This window comes from Mus caroli, unplaced genomic scaffold, assembly GCF_978045245.1.
Source record: "Mus caroli unplaced genomic scaffold, Mus_caroli_1 scaffold_12, whole genome shotgun sequence".
In the NCBI taxonomy this organism is placed as follows: domain Eukaryota; kingdom Metazoa; phylum Chordata; class Mammalia; order Rodentia; family Muridae; genus Mus; species Mus caroli.
In genome coordinates, this window is record NW_028227267.1 from 86,047,475 (window position 1) to 86,065,703 (window position 18,229).

An 18,229-nucleotide genomic window follows, 5' to 3' on the forward strand; every position below is an offset into this window, starting at 1 on the left:
TCACTGTCTGTTGTGATATCTTTCATTTGTATGTTGTTTCTGTATTCTGGAATCAAACACAGAATAGGCAAATGTACTATCAACTAAACTCTAAACTAGCCTTTCCTTTTTTTTTTTTTTTAAAGAAGAAAGATAGAACTTTATTTTTTAAGAATTACGAAAAGATACAATTCAATGTATGAAACCCAGAAACTACAAAATATGTCAAATGTAAAAAAAAATATTTTTCAACATCAGACATGTTAGTTAATGAATGAGACTCAGAGCATGGATATGAACTCACCCGTGCAAAGAAAACAGAGACCTTAAAGTTCCTATAAAAGTCTAACCCAAAACAAAAGTGAACATCTGTGTCTAAGACGTGAAAAAGAAGATGTGAATCTAGTAAGACAACAGAGACAGATTCTTGAATATGAGAAGAAATATTTCACAGAATTGTGGTGATCTTGCACGTAATTATGTGCATGAGAGAAGGCATGAGAATGAGTGAAAGATGAAAAATCCGTATATCCTGGTTGCATTTGCTTAAGAATACACAAAAAGAGGACTTGTTTGAACGGACCTTCAGCGAACTTATTACTGTGCAAGCTTGAGGACATAGTATGACAAATGTAGATGTCTATAACTCTGGTAGTGTAAGGGTTGACACAGGCATCCTGTGGAACTCCCTCTTGAATTTGTCTCTGAAAATAATGAGTTCAGTAAATAAAGAAGACGTTGGATATCAGCATTCATTCACTACATACATGTTCAAATTCTATTTATTTATTTATCTATTTATTTATTATTTACTTATATTAAACTCCAGATTTTATTCCCCTCGCGGTCTACCTTATAGCTCTGCCATGTCCCATACCTCCTCCCCATCCCCAAGTCTCCACAAGGATATCTTCCCACCCCAACCCCACCAGATCTCTAAACTCCCTGGAGTCTCCAGTCTCTTGAGGGTTAGGTGTATTTTTTCTGACTAAACCCAGACCAGGCAGTAGTCTGCTGTATATGTGTTGGGGGCTTCATATCAGCTGGTGTATGCTGCCTTATTGGTGGTCCACTGTCAGAGAGATCTCAGGAGTCCAAGTTAATTGAGACTGCTGGTTGCCCTTCTTCTCAGCTTCTTCCAGCTTTCCCCTAATTCAACAACAGGGGTCAGCTGCTTCTGTCCATTGGTTGGGTGCAAATATTTACATCTGACTCTTTCAGCTGCTTGTTGGGTCTTTCAGAGGGTAGTCATGCTAGGTCCCTTTTTGTGAGTGCTCCAAAGCCTCAGTATAAGTGTCAGGTCTTGAGACCTACTCCTGAGCTGCATCCCACTTTGGGCCTGTCTCTGGACCTTCTTTATCTCAGGATCCTCTCCATTTCCATTGCTACAGTTCTTTCTGACAGGAGCAATTATGGGTCAGAGTTTTGACTGTAGCACGACAGCCCCTCCCTCACTTGATGCCCTGTCTTTTTGCTGAGTTCTACAAGTTCCCTCTCTCCACTGTAGGGCATTTCATCTAAGATCCTTCCTTTTGAGTCCTGAGATTCTCTCACCTCCCATGTCTCAGGTATATTCCGGAGGGTTCTGAGTGGGGGAAAAGGACTGAGGCCCTGAGGGCCAGCAGAAAGAATAGAAATATTCACATTCATATATGGAAAACTTCGCATGTACTCAGAGACAAATATATATATATATATATATATATATATATATACACCAATCTCACAAAAAATCTATAAATGATTTTAAAAAATAATTTTTCTCCTCTGTCAAACTTTATAAACAAATATTTTGTCCACACTGTGACTGAGAAAGTAATTCAAATGAAAATTGGATGGAGTAAAACTCACGTCAGTGACACCGACAGGACATGATGAAAGAAATAAACTGCCTTGAATGGAGAATATCGTTATGTGTACTTGACATCGTTTGGTTATTAAAAGTATTTTCTACATTGTTTAAATGCCTTCCTCAAGAAATATGTGCTTGTAATGAGACACAATGCTTATACTTTGTCAAAATTCTTCTATTCAGTGTCTTTTAGTGACGATACATTATGAATGACTAAAACAGTACTGTATGCTACACAAATGTTTCTATGCAGCTAAATAAAGCTATCTTTAATGTTATTTTGATAATGTTAATGACCTGTTTTTTATGATGTTTTTAGAAGTATTGACTAATTGTTTGCTATCTTGTGTAATGTGTTCATCTCTTTGATTTCTCTATACCTAGTAGCTATATACATTATATGTATACAGGATTGTATTGTTTTATTACCGTACAATGTTAATTTGAAATGCAAAACAAAGCATTGCTAACTAATGACCATTGGGTTGATAAAAAGACTCACATCACTAACATCTTATAAGAGTATAACATCAATGTTTCCTTCCTATTACAACCAATTCATTAAACAATTTACTTTATTTGTAGGTCAGAAATAAAGCCAGATATTTCTCATTAACTTGTCAGTGGTTTATTTTGCTAAAGAGTGAGGTTTCTGGGTTTATTTATGTTTCTCTGTTTTGCAACACATACCTTTTAAAAACGACAGACAATATTCCATTGTATACAACATTTTCTTTACCCAACTTTATCTTGTGGACAATTATGTCTCTTCCCTTTCTTAGGTAATATGAATATGACACATTGGACAGGAGACTCTAAATACATCTTGGATTTAGTGATTTTAATTATTTGTACCATAAACATATCTATGACATCAGCAGTCAATTATTTAAATGATATTAATATTTTGCAGACCTTCTGTATTTGTTACTCCGAATTTACATTTATAATGGTAGCATACAAGGGTTCCAGTTTCTTCAATTTTTTTTGTCCATAAATTATTTTAGTCTAGGAAACACCCTAAATTTACATTTTCTTCGTAATTGGAGATGCTGGAAATCTTTTTCATATCTGTTACCTCCCTGCATGTACTGTCTTGAGAAGTATCTATTCATGCCATATGACCGCATTTAAATCTTTTCTGTTGTGGTTTGCTTCTTCTCTATTGCATGTGGCTATTGGATATTACAGTGCCATACTGCATACATTGCATTTCAGATACATGGCTTTCACTATGTATTCCCCAGTAAGAGTGCTATCATTATATTTTAATGTTCCATGTTTTTGTGCTGATATCTTCTATTTTGATACATACACCCTTGGTAAATATTCGTTTAGTTGAATATGCTTTTGTTATCATATACCAGCCAAAATCTTGGACTTGTTGAAACGTGGTTGCAATATGTAAATATGTAAGACTGCACTCATAGCTATTTTGGCACCTATTTAGCCAGAGGCTGCAGGCTGGACACTCTTGAACCCAAACTGACATTATAAATATACATTTATATGTTTCCTTCTAATAATTTATCCTCTTAGAATTAAATATTCAATTATTTTGGACTAGCTTGGAGCATTCTGTAAATTAAGGATCCAATTATATTTTTATAAGTAGATAACAAGTTCCCAAGCATAAATTATGCTTTGTTTATTATATATGTTTTTCATCTATTTTTAAGGTAAGTTAATTCTCTATTATCAGTTCTGTTTCCTTAGCTTACATAAAAATAACAGCACTGTACATTATTACCATTTCATAAGTTCAGTAGGATGAAAGAAGAACATCTACAGGTGATTGGTAAGGTTTAAGACTGCCCAGAACCTTTGGAGATTTAGATCCCATATACATTTTTAGATATTTTTATTTCCTATAATTTAGTTAATATAATTTTGTAGAAAATGAAATGATCCAAATAATATGCTAACATTGATGGTATACACTAAAAACGAGTCATTGTAATTTTTGAAGTTATCTGTTCCCTTTTGGGGGCACTGCCATTGTTTTTATAGAGTCTCTCCAGGTTGTTCAAGATAACTTAAAAGGTGCCATCCACCTCCTTCAGGATTGTACCTTTTTGACTCTATAAACAGTCCTTTAAAGTTTCTTTAACCATGGCTGAATAGTTTCCATTTGTATAACTTTTTTTTTTTTTACTTTTTTGATAATTTTACGAGCAAACATAATTTATGTTGATGATATAATAATGTTACTGTAAATTGAATTGTTTTCTTAATTTCTTATAGATATATTCAAATTTTTAGTGTATACAATACAACTTATGTACGGTGTTCTTGTATCTTTTCATATTACTGAAAAATTGACTTCCAACATTTTTGGGTCAAAATTTTTAGTGTCTTCTATATATTCAATCCTGACATATTTGCAAGTAGAGATTTTCTTTCTTAACAGTTGAAGAGAATCCTTGGTGCTTTTTTTATTGTAAGATGTGATTTGGGAATTCTATCATTCCTATAATATTAAGAAAAATGTTTTCATCTTTGCATTATTAAATATGATGTTAGTTGAGGGATTTTCACATGAAATTTTATTGAATAAAGGAATCTCTTTATATCTGGTTTTCTGTGACCTTTTCTTCCAAAATAGTTGAATCTCCTCAAATGCTTTCCATGGTTTTATTGAAGTAATGATGTTTTTTAAATACTATAATTGTTAATAAATTTTATTTAATTGATTAATTTTTCTGTATTTAGCCATCATTGAATACTAAGATCCTGCATAGTCACAATACATGATCCATTTACTGTGCTTCAGATTTGGTTATTTGTAGTTGGTTGAGAAAGTCTGCACCTTATTCACAAAGATATTACTTAATATCTTTTTCCTAAAATTATTTGACCTAGAGTTTTAGTTTCCTGCAAGAATTTTGTCTGTCTCTGACATTAGTGTACATTAGTATTGATTAAATTTGCTGTGGGCATGATTTGATTTTTATCTTTAGGTATTTTCCAAGACTTAGGTTTTTTATGAAGAAGCAGAAACTTCTTGGACTACCCTGAGGACATTTGAGAATGCTGATACAGAAAATCAGTTTTATTCTATACATTCAATTTTTGTTGCTTTTCTGCGTTATGGATTGCACTGTCCTAGGCTGCTGCATAGTTATCTGCATGCTACTATTCACAATTTCCATGAAAACAAATGAGGTTGTTAAGTTTAGCAGAAGAGCAGAAAGAGGGCAAGGCTCAAATGCCAGTCATCAGCCTTGGACTTCTTTTCAGATTACAGTGAAATAAATGACTGTCAGTGTTCTCTATTTTCAGCATCTTAAAAAAAATGAAAGAATGAAAAATTCATCCACTTATTTTATTAAAATCATAACATCTCTCTACCCTCATACTCTTAGTTTATTTGAAGCATATATAGAATATAATTTCTCATCTCTAATTATTTAAAATATTAATGGAATGAAATCATTTCATGAAACTTGAACGTTATTCAGTGCATTTTAGCAGTACAGTCTACTTTCAAAAATGTATTTTGACTTCTCAACCTGACAGCTGTTCTCTTTGCACTCTGATTTTTAAGCCATACACTTGAGGCAGAATGACATCACTTAAGGAATATTGAAATCAGGCAGCAAACGTTTATTTTTACTTCAAGGATGCATCAAGGATGCATCATTTAACTTTAGATGATGCATAAAACATGGATTCAAGAAAAATAATAAGTTATAGGTGTCTGGGATATTTTCATTAAAGCAATGAAGTAATTACAGTCATAACACTAATTTTGAGAAATTCAGTATAGGTATAGATTAATTAAACAGTAAATCAATTTGTGCTATCATCTTCTAGACTAATTATCACTGATTTATCACTCATTTTCTTTTTATTGTTCTTTTCCTACATGGTTCCAGTCCATGACTTGTATCACTGTTAAATTGGAGTGTTATTTCTCAAAGACATGATCATATACTTAAATAAAACAGTAGATAGGGACAGAACAGATTTATCCAAAGAGTCATATAGTATTTAAAGATGCCTGTGGCACTACCTAGCAGCATATAAATAACTTAAATGATGAAAGATCACTTCTTTTGTGTCTTTATTTTCCAACACAAAGAGTTTGACAGTGTTACATGTACAATGGATATATTATAGGTAAGGTCCTGAATACATAACATCTATCAATAATATGTGTTTTAAAATTTTTAAATAAATATATTATTCAACCATTAAACACAAATGAGATATTTTACATTCATAAATATTTAGAAATAAAGGTGAAGATCAATACCTTGTACATAAACTAGAACAGAAGTAGTTGCTTAGGTTTGTGCTATTCTGGATAAAAGACATAGAAGGTACTTACATAAGGACTTGCTTTTTCATTTTGTTTTCATTGTGATTAAAACCAGAAAGACATGAAAAATTATAGTATAAAATTTGAAAATATTGACATGATATTTACCTTGTACAGCTACAATGCAATAAAAGCAGAAAACACAATCCATAAAAAGCAATTGACTATAAATCAAGTTTGCAAAAATATACTCTGTATCCATATCATTTGTCACAAATACACGATTAAGAGATTTATATTTTCTAAACATTAATACGAGATTCAAAGTATATAAGATAAAAAAATTCTGAGCTAATGGTCAAGGTTTTTCTAAATATCTTGAGTTGCATTCAAATATTTTTTACTGTCCTTAGTCAATTAATTGACACTCAGGTGCACATAATAATACTAGGGGCATCTTGGAATTTATTCATACTTTTAACATAATTTTCAATTTGCCTTATATTACCTAAAAAGGTATGTAATAGTTATCTTACATTGTTGTTATGTTAGAATTAAATGTGTCTTCAAATAATAAAAAAAATATTAAAAAAAAGTGCTCCCTAGGGCTTTTGATTTTTTTTTATAGTTTTCTGTCTAAATTAACCTCAAACATGAAGTTTCAAGGGTATCTTAAAGATAGATAAAATGTGATCCTCCACTGAGGCTGACACGTGAGCAGCCTGGAGGCTATGGGTGACAACATAGAAGTCTGAGGACAGCAGCGATTTCAAGCAGGGAATGGTAAGGAAGACTGAAGAGTTGCTGGGAAATCAAGTAAAATGAAGTCAGAAAAGTACGTCCCGACTCAGATTCAGGTCTGATCAGGCAAACCTTGTTTTCAGGCTCTAACCTCCTGTAATGTGCCTTGTGTTCTTTTCCTTTCCCCTTTCAAAGGTGCTCTGCTTTTGATAATGATCCTTGAGTCAATATAGTCATTACCGACTCCAGTGAGAGCACTCAGGTTCTGTAATGGGACTGAAAGCCCAATTTGTACAGTTTATCAAGTGAGGGAGATGTAACGGAGATGAGATAAGTAGAAAATTAACACTGAAACTGTTTGTGAATGACAGAGAAAGACTGGAACATTCTCCCTGGAAACTATGCCTATCTGTTCTTTCATCCTTTTTCTCGCTAGGTAAAAGTTTCTGGGTTTTTAAGTTTCTCAGTGGCCAGCTCCATTTCCTTTGGTTTGGAGCCCTTTGCTCTGTGGCCACTTCCCTCCAACCCTCTTCACACAGCAATTCTCAATTACAAAACTGTGTCCTTCCCTCCATTGGGAAAAGAAGGTAAATTAAAATGTATTCTATACACTGATCATTCTTAATGTCAAGAGATACTCAGTTTCAATTTCAGCTTACATTTTCTTAAGGTTATAAATAAAAAATAATTACCTCAAATAAGAATTGACACATACTTTTCATAACTGTATCATTTCTCAACTTTGATATTCCTTATAATCAGTTAACCATACATGTGATTATTTCCCTTTAAATATTAAAACCTAACAGTAGAAACTTCGTGGAACTTATGAGGTTGACCCTAGAGTATATGGAGCCTGAACCAGCTACCTTCTCTAAATGAAGTGTCAAGTATGTAGCCTGCGTGGGTCTGCACTAGGCTCTCTGCACATTTGTGGTTTTTTACTGTCTCTTCTTTCTGAACTCCTATGGGAGTGGGGGTGTATCTGGGTTTTTTAATTTCCTTTCCTCCTCCTCCTCGTCCTCCTCCTCTTCTTCTCTTCCTCCTCCTCCTTCTCCTCCTCCTTTCTCCTTTCTCCTTCTTTCTCCTTTCCTCCTCCTCCTTTCCTCGTCCTCATCCTCCTCCTCCTCCTCCTCGTCGTCGTCCTCCTCCTCTTTCTTCTTCTTCTTCTTCTTCTTCTTCTTCTTCTTCTTCTTCTTCTTCTTCTTCTTCTTCTTCTTCTTCTTCTTCTTCTTCTTCTTCTTCTTCTTCTTCTTCTTCTTCTCCTCCTCCTCCTCCTCCTCCTCCTCCTCCTCCTTTTCTCCTTCTCCTTTTCTCCTTCTCCTTCTTCTCCTTCTCCTCCTCTTCCTCTTCCTCCTCCTCCTCCTCCTCCTCCTCCTCCTCCTCCTTTTTGGTCTTGGGATGCTTTATTTTCCTCCACCTGGATTGTCCCATTTAGCCTTGATATGAGGTTTTTATTGCATTTTGTTGTGATCAGTTTGGTTGATATTTCTGAGAGGTCTGCTCTTTTCCAAAGTGAAAGAGAGTAGGGAGGTGATGGGAGAAATGGGAGGGGAGGTTGTGCTTGGGATGAAATGGCTAAGAGAAGAATAAATACATAAAATAAAAACAAAAGAAATGGTGAAAGTATTTTTAATAGCAATACACTATTTTTTTTAATTTGGTAAATTGAACCTTAGGCACACACACACACAAACACACACACAAATAATATACGTTCTTTACAAGGTGGCTGACACTTACTGCACACAACCAGTAAGTTAAGATAAGTTTTTCAAACTCACAAGAAAAAATTATTTCAAATCAGAGTTCAGCAGCACAGCTATGACAATATCTTACTCCACATGAGAGCATATTTAAAAAGCTTAGCTACTGATGACTTAACTGTGTCCCAAACATGTTCCTGAGAAAGAAGTGAGTTAAATACATATTGTTAAGCCAGTAAAAAATGTCAAAAGAAACAAAATATCATATTATAATTCTTTTATGTGAGCATGAAAATGTCTATGCTTTGTTCTCAGGTCAAAAATTGGAGTGTGATCTTTTCTGTCTTCCTAATGCTATGGTAGTACTGATGATTTCGAAATGTAAATAGTAAATTCAAAGTACTCACTGTGAAAGCAGTTGTACCTATATCAAATGTTTATCCCTGCATTTTTCAGGTTATAGAACTTTTTTCTAGTTTTCAAAAATATCCACATAATTCCAATCAACTTGATTATAACATACTTATGAAATACTATTTTTTCTTCTTCACTCTCAAAACAGAAGTCATGAATTGTGACAGTTCGAAGGTAAGCAATTTATGATCGCAACTCATTTTCAGGACAGTGTGGAGTTTTTTTTAATACAAATTCTCTATTTTCTGACATGTGTAAGAGAAAGAAATATGTCCCTTTCCACAAAATTCAGTATATTCATTTTAAGGATATGATTTTAAATCATGCTTTTCTTCTATTTTGACTATGGTCACCTGATAAATTTTCATTTGCTATGTATCTTGCAATAAAATGTTCTCAAAGACATACATATCTAAAATAAAATGACAAGCAAATGTAAAACTATACAATATATATATATACATAATGAAAAAAAAAAAGGTAAGCCTTTATGAAATAAGGAGATTCTGTCATGTGAAATAAGGTGGATTTAAAAAATATTTTACATTGAGGGGAGTCTTGTGAAGAAATACAAATGGAATGTGATCTTAGTCCTTTAGGGGATCTGAGAATGTAGCAGAGCTTTGTGGCAACTGTCTGGATCTAGGAATAGGGAGAATGGAAAGTGTTTGCAGAGATGTACAAATGTCAAGGCTCATAATCATCTCTGACAGTGTGACATGTCAAACTTACTCTGAGCTAGCATGCAACTGAGGTGCTTTGTCCTCTAATTGTGAAAATGAAGAAACCAAAGCAAGTAATAAGTTACGGCAATATTTTCTGTGTAAGACTTTCAAACTTGGCTTTCGCAGTGAGGAGTAGAATTCACAACCTGCGTAAGTCAACTCAGCAACAAAAGCTACTTTTAGCCTTTATTGAAAGTATTATTGTATTTGCATTACTTTGCCTGAATAAAGATATAATTTTATATTACCTGCTCAAATGTAATCATTTCAAAAAATATTTCGGTTAAAATATAAAATGATTGAACTTTTTGTTTATTTGTTCAAGCGATTAAAAACATTGTATTTTCATGCACTTACTAATATCCTTTTGAGATATGAATAAGCATTACTTGAAATAAAGCTTTCTATTCTATTTAAAAGTCATGCTAAATTTTAAAATGTGTCCTATCCAAAATTTGTCGGCAGACAAAAGCTTTAAATTACTTCTGCAAATATACTCTGCTTTTTAATAAAACAAACTACTCGTGAATAAACATAATGCATTATGAATCATTTTCACCATGTTTGCTGATATACTTACATTTGTAGCAACTATTTTATGATCTCAAAGAAAGACATTCAAGAGAGAAGAGAACAGAAATAAATTCGCTCCAAATACAAAAGATGCATTAATGTGCCATTTAAATTCCTCATCTACATTCTATGCATTGGCACCAGGCCAATTTTTGTCTGCTAGAAGCAGTAAAGTTAGAAAGGCGGTGTCAGTTTTCCCTTTTGAGTTTGTTTTTATTTGCTTGTTGTGTGCTGGAATTGAGAAAACATGCTTTCAAGGAATTTGCTGGCCCATTAAACGCAGACTATACTTGTAAATCAGTACCAGAAAGCCTTCCTTATAAAATCCTTTGAGCAATAAATACATTACATTCTTAGGACAATTGCTTTGGGCTGATGTATTCATTTCTGTTTACAATGAAAATGCACAATGCTAATTTAATGTAAAGACATGATTCAGTTCCATTTCAACTGAGAGGTTAGACTAATGTTTATTTTTAAAATACATAGCAAATAAATTGTGAGTGTAGAAATCCCTTTGCTAACTTATCAGATAAAATTCAATGCTATGTAATGTGATTGAAACATTATAATCTCTTCTGAACTCAATAATGAAGTCCTTATGAAGACATCTTAAATACCCATGTATCTGTTGAACATTACCATACTTATTAATTTATCTTTACAATTTTTTCTAGCCATATTTATTAATGGCAAGTTGAAAAAATCAAATGCTTCCATGATCAATGCAAGAAATGAAAAAAATGGCTGTAATTATCACATTTGTGATGTTATCAATATATAACTGGTATAACAAGAGACTGAGAAAAAATGTTTCTACTTCATAAAAAGACCATGTTTATATGATCAGTAGAAGGGTTAGAGGTTAAAGAATTTTATGAAATGAGAATTTATCAGCAAACTCAGAGCCAAGTTGAATCCTCCACCTGAAGGAGAAACTGTAAAATATTTCTTTCCCTGATCCCTTTGCTCTCTACCACACTTGAGTCAAGATTTTCCATCACAATAGTTTAAACATGCTAATAATTAACTCAGAATCAACAAGAATGTATCAAACAATTTCAAATAGTATCATTTAACCAAATGTGAGATTAGCCTTGAAGTTTGTACTTTGATCTTTCAATATTACTACCTTCTTTTTGTTGTATGAGTATGAATTTGTTCTGCTTTAAATATTGTAATATGAGTCTGGTACAGTGGTTTGTGTGTGTGTGTTTGTGTGTGTGTGTGTGTGTGTGTGTGTGTGTGTGAGAGAGAGAGAGAGAGAGAGAGAGAGAGAGAGAGAGAGAGAGAAATCCTAAAATGACTTCTGTTCTAACTTTTAATGGACAGTTCAGAAAACATCATCGTGGCAAAAAAAAAAAAATAAATAAATTGGAATAAACTATAGAAAAAATTTTCAAAAATTTCAAGTCATAAATTAAGTGATTTGAATAGTTCCAGAAAATAAACAGTATTAAAAATGTTTCACATTTTGTCCTCAATATTTATTTGTTATGCATTTGTAAGATTTCATTCAACTTATATTTGTTATTCTTAATAAATAATTATTAAACATTCTCTCTCTCTCTCTTTCTCTCTCGCTCTCACACACACACACAAACACACACACACACACACACACACATACACACACTACTCATGGCTCAGGGTCATTGAAGACAGTACAATTTAAGACTGCAGCCATGCATTTGCTACATAAAAGATTTTTACTTGAAAAATTTGAGGCAAAGAAAGTTGATTGCTACATTGTTCTTTTAAAGGTAGGCTAAACATACATGTTTTATACACTGTGGGTTATTAATCTTAAGCCTTAGGAGTTCACAGATATTTATTCAGTAGAAATACCAATCTCTTAAAATTTCAGAGATTTTTCTTTTATTGTTACATTTCATTGTCACAGAACAGGGTACCAAATATATAGCTTTGATTTTCATTCTTGGAAGAATCCTCCCTAACATATCAGCACATACTTAAAATGCTGATTTCTTTACTGATAAGTACTGATTGATTTCTTCTTAGGTACTAAAAGGCCATATATGTTTTTATTTTGTGAAATGTGTGGTAAAGGCTTTGGCCATTTTTATTGTTGTTGCTTTGATTCCCATTATACCATTTTTTAAATTACATGCTGTGAGTGTCCGTGTTTTGTCAAGCACATGTTCAGTGAAAACAACCGATTCCACTTCTTTGCAATTTATTAACGAATGGCCAGATGGTCCATTAATGAAAGATTTTATGATACTGTTGTTTGGTGCTCTTTTCCACCTGCATCTCCCTTTAATGAAAGATTTTCAATGAAGCTCCCTCATACACATTGTAAGGGGAAATAGATTGAAAGTGCATTTTGCTTATTATAATTTTCTACACTCCATAATTTCCCTGTCATTTCTATTTCCTCCATTCTCCCCCTAATTAACCTTCCCATATTCATGACTTTAAAAAAAATCTGTTTTTGACATAACATTGTGATTTAGAGTATAATAACGGAAACACATTTTCTTTTCTATTTTTCACAAAGACTTACTTCTTAAATATTTAAATTCTGTAAAAATTAGACCTTGTTTCTATACCTCAGCTATGATTTTTGGGTTACAATTATCATTAGTTATGATGCATGTATCTTATATGTGTAGGATATATACTAAAGAGTTGATATATAATAAATTAATATAATCTTGAAATTAAACTGTTATATATTTCCAAGGAATTCTCAACTCAAATGTTATATTTTAATATGAGTTTAACTACTATCTCACTCTATTAAAGATGATAAAAGTAGATGGATATTGCCCTTTAAAGCTTCTTTTCCTAGAAACAAATATGAAATTTTCTCTTAGGATGTGAGAAATTGAATTTAATAAAAGAGAAAACAATCAATTCACATTGAATTCCTTAAATTTCTTCTATGACTAGAAAGCCATAAATAATAAAAATTGCAAGCTATATTTTATTGAAAACAACTGTTTTACATACATATTTCATCATAGGCTCCTTTCTTCCAACTCCTCTAAAATTTTCCCATGTCCCCACATATCTAATTAATTATATATTGTTTCTTTCTCTCTCGCTTTAGGAAAAAAATCAAGAAAGCAAATAAAATACATAATGAAAAGAAAAATACATATAAATATACACATACCTAAGCAGAAAAGCCATAAAAGCAGAAAATCAGAAACTGACATATAAAAGCAAAAGACCATTAAGACAAAAGCCAAAGGCCCAGACAAAGAAAGAGGATACGCATACTCTACATAAGCGACCACAAAAATTCTACCACAGAACTTCTCCAGCTGATAACTTCAGCAAAGTGGCCAAATATAAAATTAACTCAAATAAATCAGTAGCCTTCCTTTATACAAAGGATACACAGACTAAAATAGAAATTAGGGAAAAAAATTCCCTCCCAATAGCCACAAATATAAAATATCTTGTGGTAACTCTACCAAACAAGTGAAAGACCCGTATGACAATAACTTCAAGTATCACAAGGAAGAAATCAAAAATCTCAGAAAATGGAGAGATTCCCCCATGCTCATAGATCAGCAGAATTAATATAATAAAAATGGCCATCCCACCAAAGGCAATCTATAGAATTAAATCTATAGGTTTACCCATCAAAATCCCCAAACAATTCTTCAAAGACATCAAATTCATCTGGAAAGGCTTAAAACCCAGAATAGTGAAAACAGGTCTTAACAGTAAAAGAAATCCACCATCCCTGATCTCAAGCTTTACTGCAGAGCAATAGTGAAAACACACATACACACACACACACACACACACACACACATCAACAACAACAACAACAAAAAAAACCTGCATGGTATTGGTAGAGAGACAGAAATGTTGATCAATGGAGTAGAATTGAAGACCCTGAAATAAATCCAGACACTTATGGTCACTTGATCTTTGACAAAGATGCTAAAAATGTACAATGAAAAAATGAAAGCATCTTAAATAAATAGTGCTTGTCTAACTAGCTGTCTGTATGTAGAAGAATGAAAATAGATCCATACCTGTCACCTTCTACAAAGCTCAAGTCTAAGTGGATCAAGGACCTCAACATAAAACCAGATACACTGAATCTAACAAAAGAGAAAGTGGGAAAGAGCCTTGAACAAATTGACACAGTGGGAAATTTCCTAAACAGAACTCCAATGACTCATGCACTAAGATCAGCAATTATTAAGTGGGACCTCAAGAAACTGGAAGGCTTCTGTAAAGCAAAGGACATAATCAAAAAGACAAATCAGCAACCTACAGATTGGGAAAAAAACTACACTAAACACACATCTGATAGAGGGCTAATATCCAAAATACATTAAACAACCCAAGAAGTTAATCATCAAACAACCAAATAACCCAATTTTTAAAAATGCCATATAGAACATAAAAAAATGAAGGATTCACAACTGAAGAATCTCTAATGGCTGAGAAACACCTAAGGAACAGCAATGGCTTGTGCTATAAGATCGAGAATTGCAAATGGGACCTCATGAAACGGCAAAGCTTCTGCAAGGCAAGAGACACCATCAATAAGACAAAAAAACCACCAACAGATTGGGAAAGGATCTTTACCTATCCTAAATAAGATAAGGGACTAATATCCAATATATATAAAGAACTCAAGAAGGTGGACTCCAAAAAGTCAAATAACCCCATTAAAAAATGGGGCTCAGAACTGAACAAAGAATTCTCACCTGAGAAATACCAAATGGCAGAGAAGCACCTGAAAAAATGTTCAACATCCTTAATCATCAGGGAAATGCAAATCAAAACAACCCTGAGATTCCACCTCACACCAGTCAGAATGGCTAAGATCAAAAATTCAGGTGACAGCAGATGCTGGCGAGGATGTGGAGAAAGAGGAACACTCCTCCATTGTTGGTGGGATTGCAAGCTTGTACAACCACTCTGGAAATCAGTCTGGTGGTTCCTCAGAAAATTGGACATAGTACTACCGGAGGATCCAGCAATACCTGTCCTGGGCATATATCCAGAAGATGTCCCAACCGGTAAGAAGGACACATGCTCCACTATGTTCATAGCAGCCCTATTTATAATAGCCAGAAGCTGGAAAGAACCCAGATGCCCCTCAGCAGAGGAATGGATACAGAAATTATGGTAGATTTACACAATGGAGTACTACTCAACTATTAAAAAGAATGAATTCATGAAATTCCTAGCCAAATGGATGGACCTGGAGGGCATCATCTTGAGTGAGGTAACACAATCACAAAGGAACTCACACAATATGTATTCACTGATAAGTGGATATTAGCCCAAAACCTAGGATACCCAAGATATAAGATACAATGTGCTAAACGCATGAAACTCAAGAAGAATGAAGACCAAAGTGTGGACAATATGCCCCTTCTTAGATGGGAACAAAACACCCATGGAAGGAGTTACAGAGACAAAGTTTGGAGCTGTGATGAAAGGATGGACCATCTATAGACTGCCATATCCAGGGATCCATCCCATAATCAGCTTCCAAACGCTGACACCATTGCATACACTAGCAAGATTTTGCTGAGAGGACCCAAATATAGCTGTCTCTTGTGAGACTATGCCGGGGCCCTGCAAACACAGGAGTGGATGCTCACAGTCAGCTATTGGATGTATCACAGGGCTCCCAATGGAGAAGCTAGAGAAAGTACCCAAGGAGCTAAAGGGATCTGCAACCCTATAGTTGGAACAACATGATGAACTAACCAGTACCCCGGAGCTCTTGTCTCTAGCTGCATATGTATCGAAAGATGGCCTAGTCGGCCATCACTGCAAAGAGAGGCCCATTGGACTTGCAAACTTTATAAGCCCCAATATAGGGGAATGCCAGGGCCAAAAGAATGGGAATGGGTGGGTAGGGAAGTGGGGGGCGGTATGGGGGACTTTTGGGATAGCATTGGAAATGTAATTGAGGAAAATATGTAATAAAAATATTAAAAAAAATAAAAAAAAATTTAAAAAAGAAATGTTCAAAGTCCTTATTGGTCAGAGAGACCATGAGATACCACCTTACACCAATCAGGATGGCAAAGATAAAAACCTCAAATGACAACACACTTTGGGGTAGGTGTGGCAAAGAGAATCACTCCCCAATTGCGGTGGGATTGCAAACTGGTACAACCACTCTGGAAATCAATCTGGAGGTTCCTCAGAAAATTGGAAATAGATTTACCTGAAGACCCAGCTATACCACCCTTGGCAATATACCCAAAAGATGCAATACCATGCCATAGTGGCATGAGGCGCATACTCCTCTATGTTCATTGTGGCCTTATTTGTGATATCCAGAAGGTGGAAACAACCTAGATGTCCCATGACAGAAGAATGGAAACAGAAAATGTGGTTCATTTACACAATGGGATACTACTCAGCTATAAAGAATGAGAATATCCTGAGTTTTGCAGGCAAATGCATGGAACTAGAAAATATCATCGTGAGTGAGGTAACTCAGACCCAAAAGGTCATACATGGTATGAACTCCCTATTATATGGATATTAGCCAAACAAACAAAAACACACAGAATGTACAAGATACAGTCCATAGGACTCAAAAACCACAACAAGCTGAAGTACCCAAGTAAGGATGCCTCTGTCCCACTTGGGAGAGAGAAGAAAGCAATCACAAGTGGGGAGGGAGGTAGGGATCTTGGAGGGAAAGTGGACAGGTTAGGGGAGATGTGGTGGGTGAGAGGGGAACCTGGTCTGGTATTGGGTGAGGAAAAAGGACTGAAGTCCTGAGGACCAGCAGAAAGAATGGAAACAGGCAACTTCAGAAGTAGGAGGTTGGGGACACCCCCTGCCCCCACCCAGAATGCACCATAGACATGGGAGGTAAGAGAATCCCAGGACTCAAAGGGAGGGACCTAAGATAAAATGCCTAACAGTAGGGAGAGGGACTTTATCGATCCCACCTCCAGCAGGGAAACAGGACATAATGTGAGGGATGTGGTTGCCATCCCACAGTTACATCTCTGACCTATAATTCTTCCTGTCTGAAAGAATTACAGAGATGGAAATGGAGAGGAACTTGAGGAAAAAAGGTCCAGTGACAGGCCCAAAGTGGGATCCAGTTCAAGGGGAGGTCCCAAAGTCTGACACAATAACTGAGTCTATGGAGAGCTCACAAAAAGGGATCATGAGTGCCTTCCAAAAGACCCAACAAGCAGCTGAAAGAGTCAGATGCAGATATTTGCACTGAATCAATGGACAGAAGCAGCTGGTCCCTGTTGTTGAATTAGGGAAAACTGAAAGAAGCTGAGGAGCAAGGAGATCCTGTAGGAAAATCAACAGTATCAACTTGGATGTCCGAGATCTCTCAAACACTGGACCACCAAACAGACAGCATAAACCACCTGATGTGAGGCCCCTAACACACATACTGCAGAGGACTTCTGGGTCTGTGTTCATTCAGAGATGATGCACCTAACCCTCAAGAGCCTGGAGGCCTCAGGGAGTTTAGAGGTCAGGTGGAGTCGGGGTTGGGGGTATCCATGTGGAGAGAGGGTGGGTAGGAGAGGAAATGTGGGATGTGGAGCAGTTGGAGCATTTATGAGGAAAGAAATATGGAGTATAAAATATAAATTAAAATTATAATAAAAATTTAAATATACCACTGAGTTTGTTACAAGTTGGACATCTAAATGTGGTTATTGTCCCCAATGAGATTATGTAATCTAAAAAAAAAAAAAACCTTGAAATTATCATGTAAATATTTTTGTTATCAATTTTCACTCTCCTCTTTGTGATTAGGTGGACATAGTAAAACCCATAAAGGCTGAACTTTCTGCAATACATGCTAAGGAAGTGGTGGCACAAGGATTGTCAGAGTAACCAACAAATATCTGCTTTGAATTAAAGCCCACTCCATACCTAACACTGCTTAGATGACCAAGATCCAGAGGACATTTTGCTATTCTAATAGATCAGTGCCTTTTAAAGCTATCAGCTGAGAAACATCCTCCTA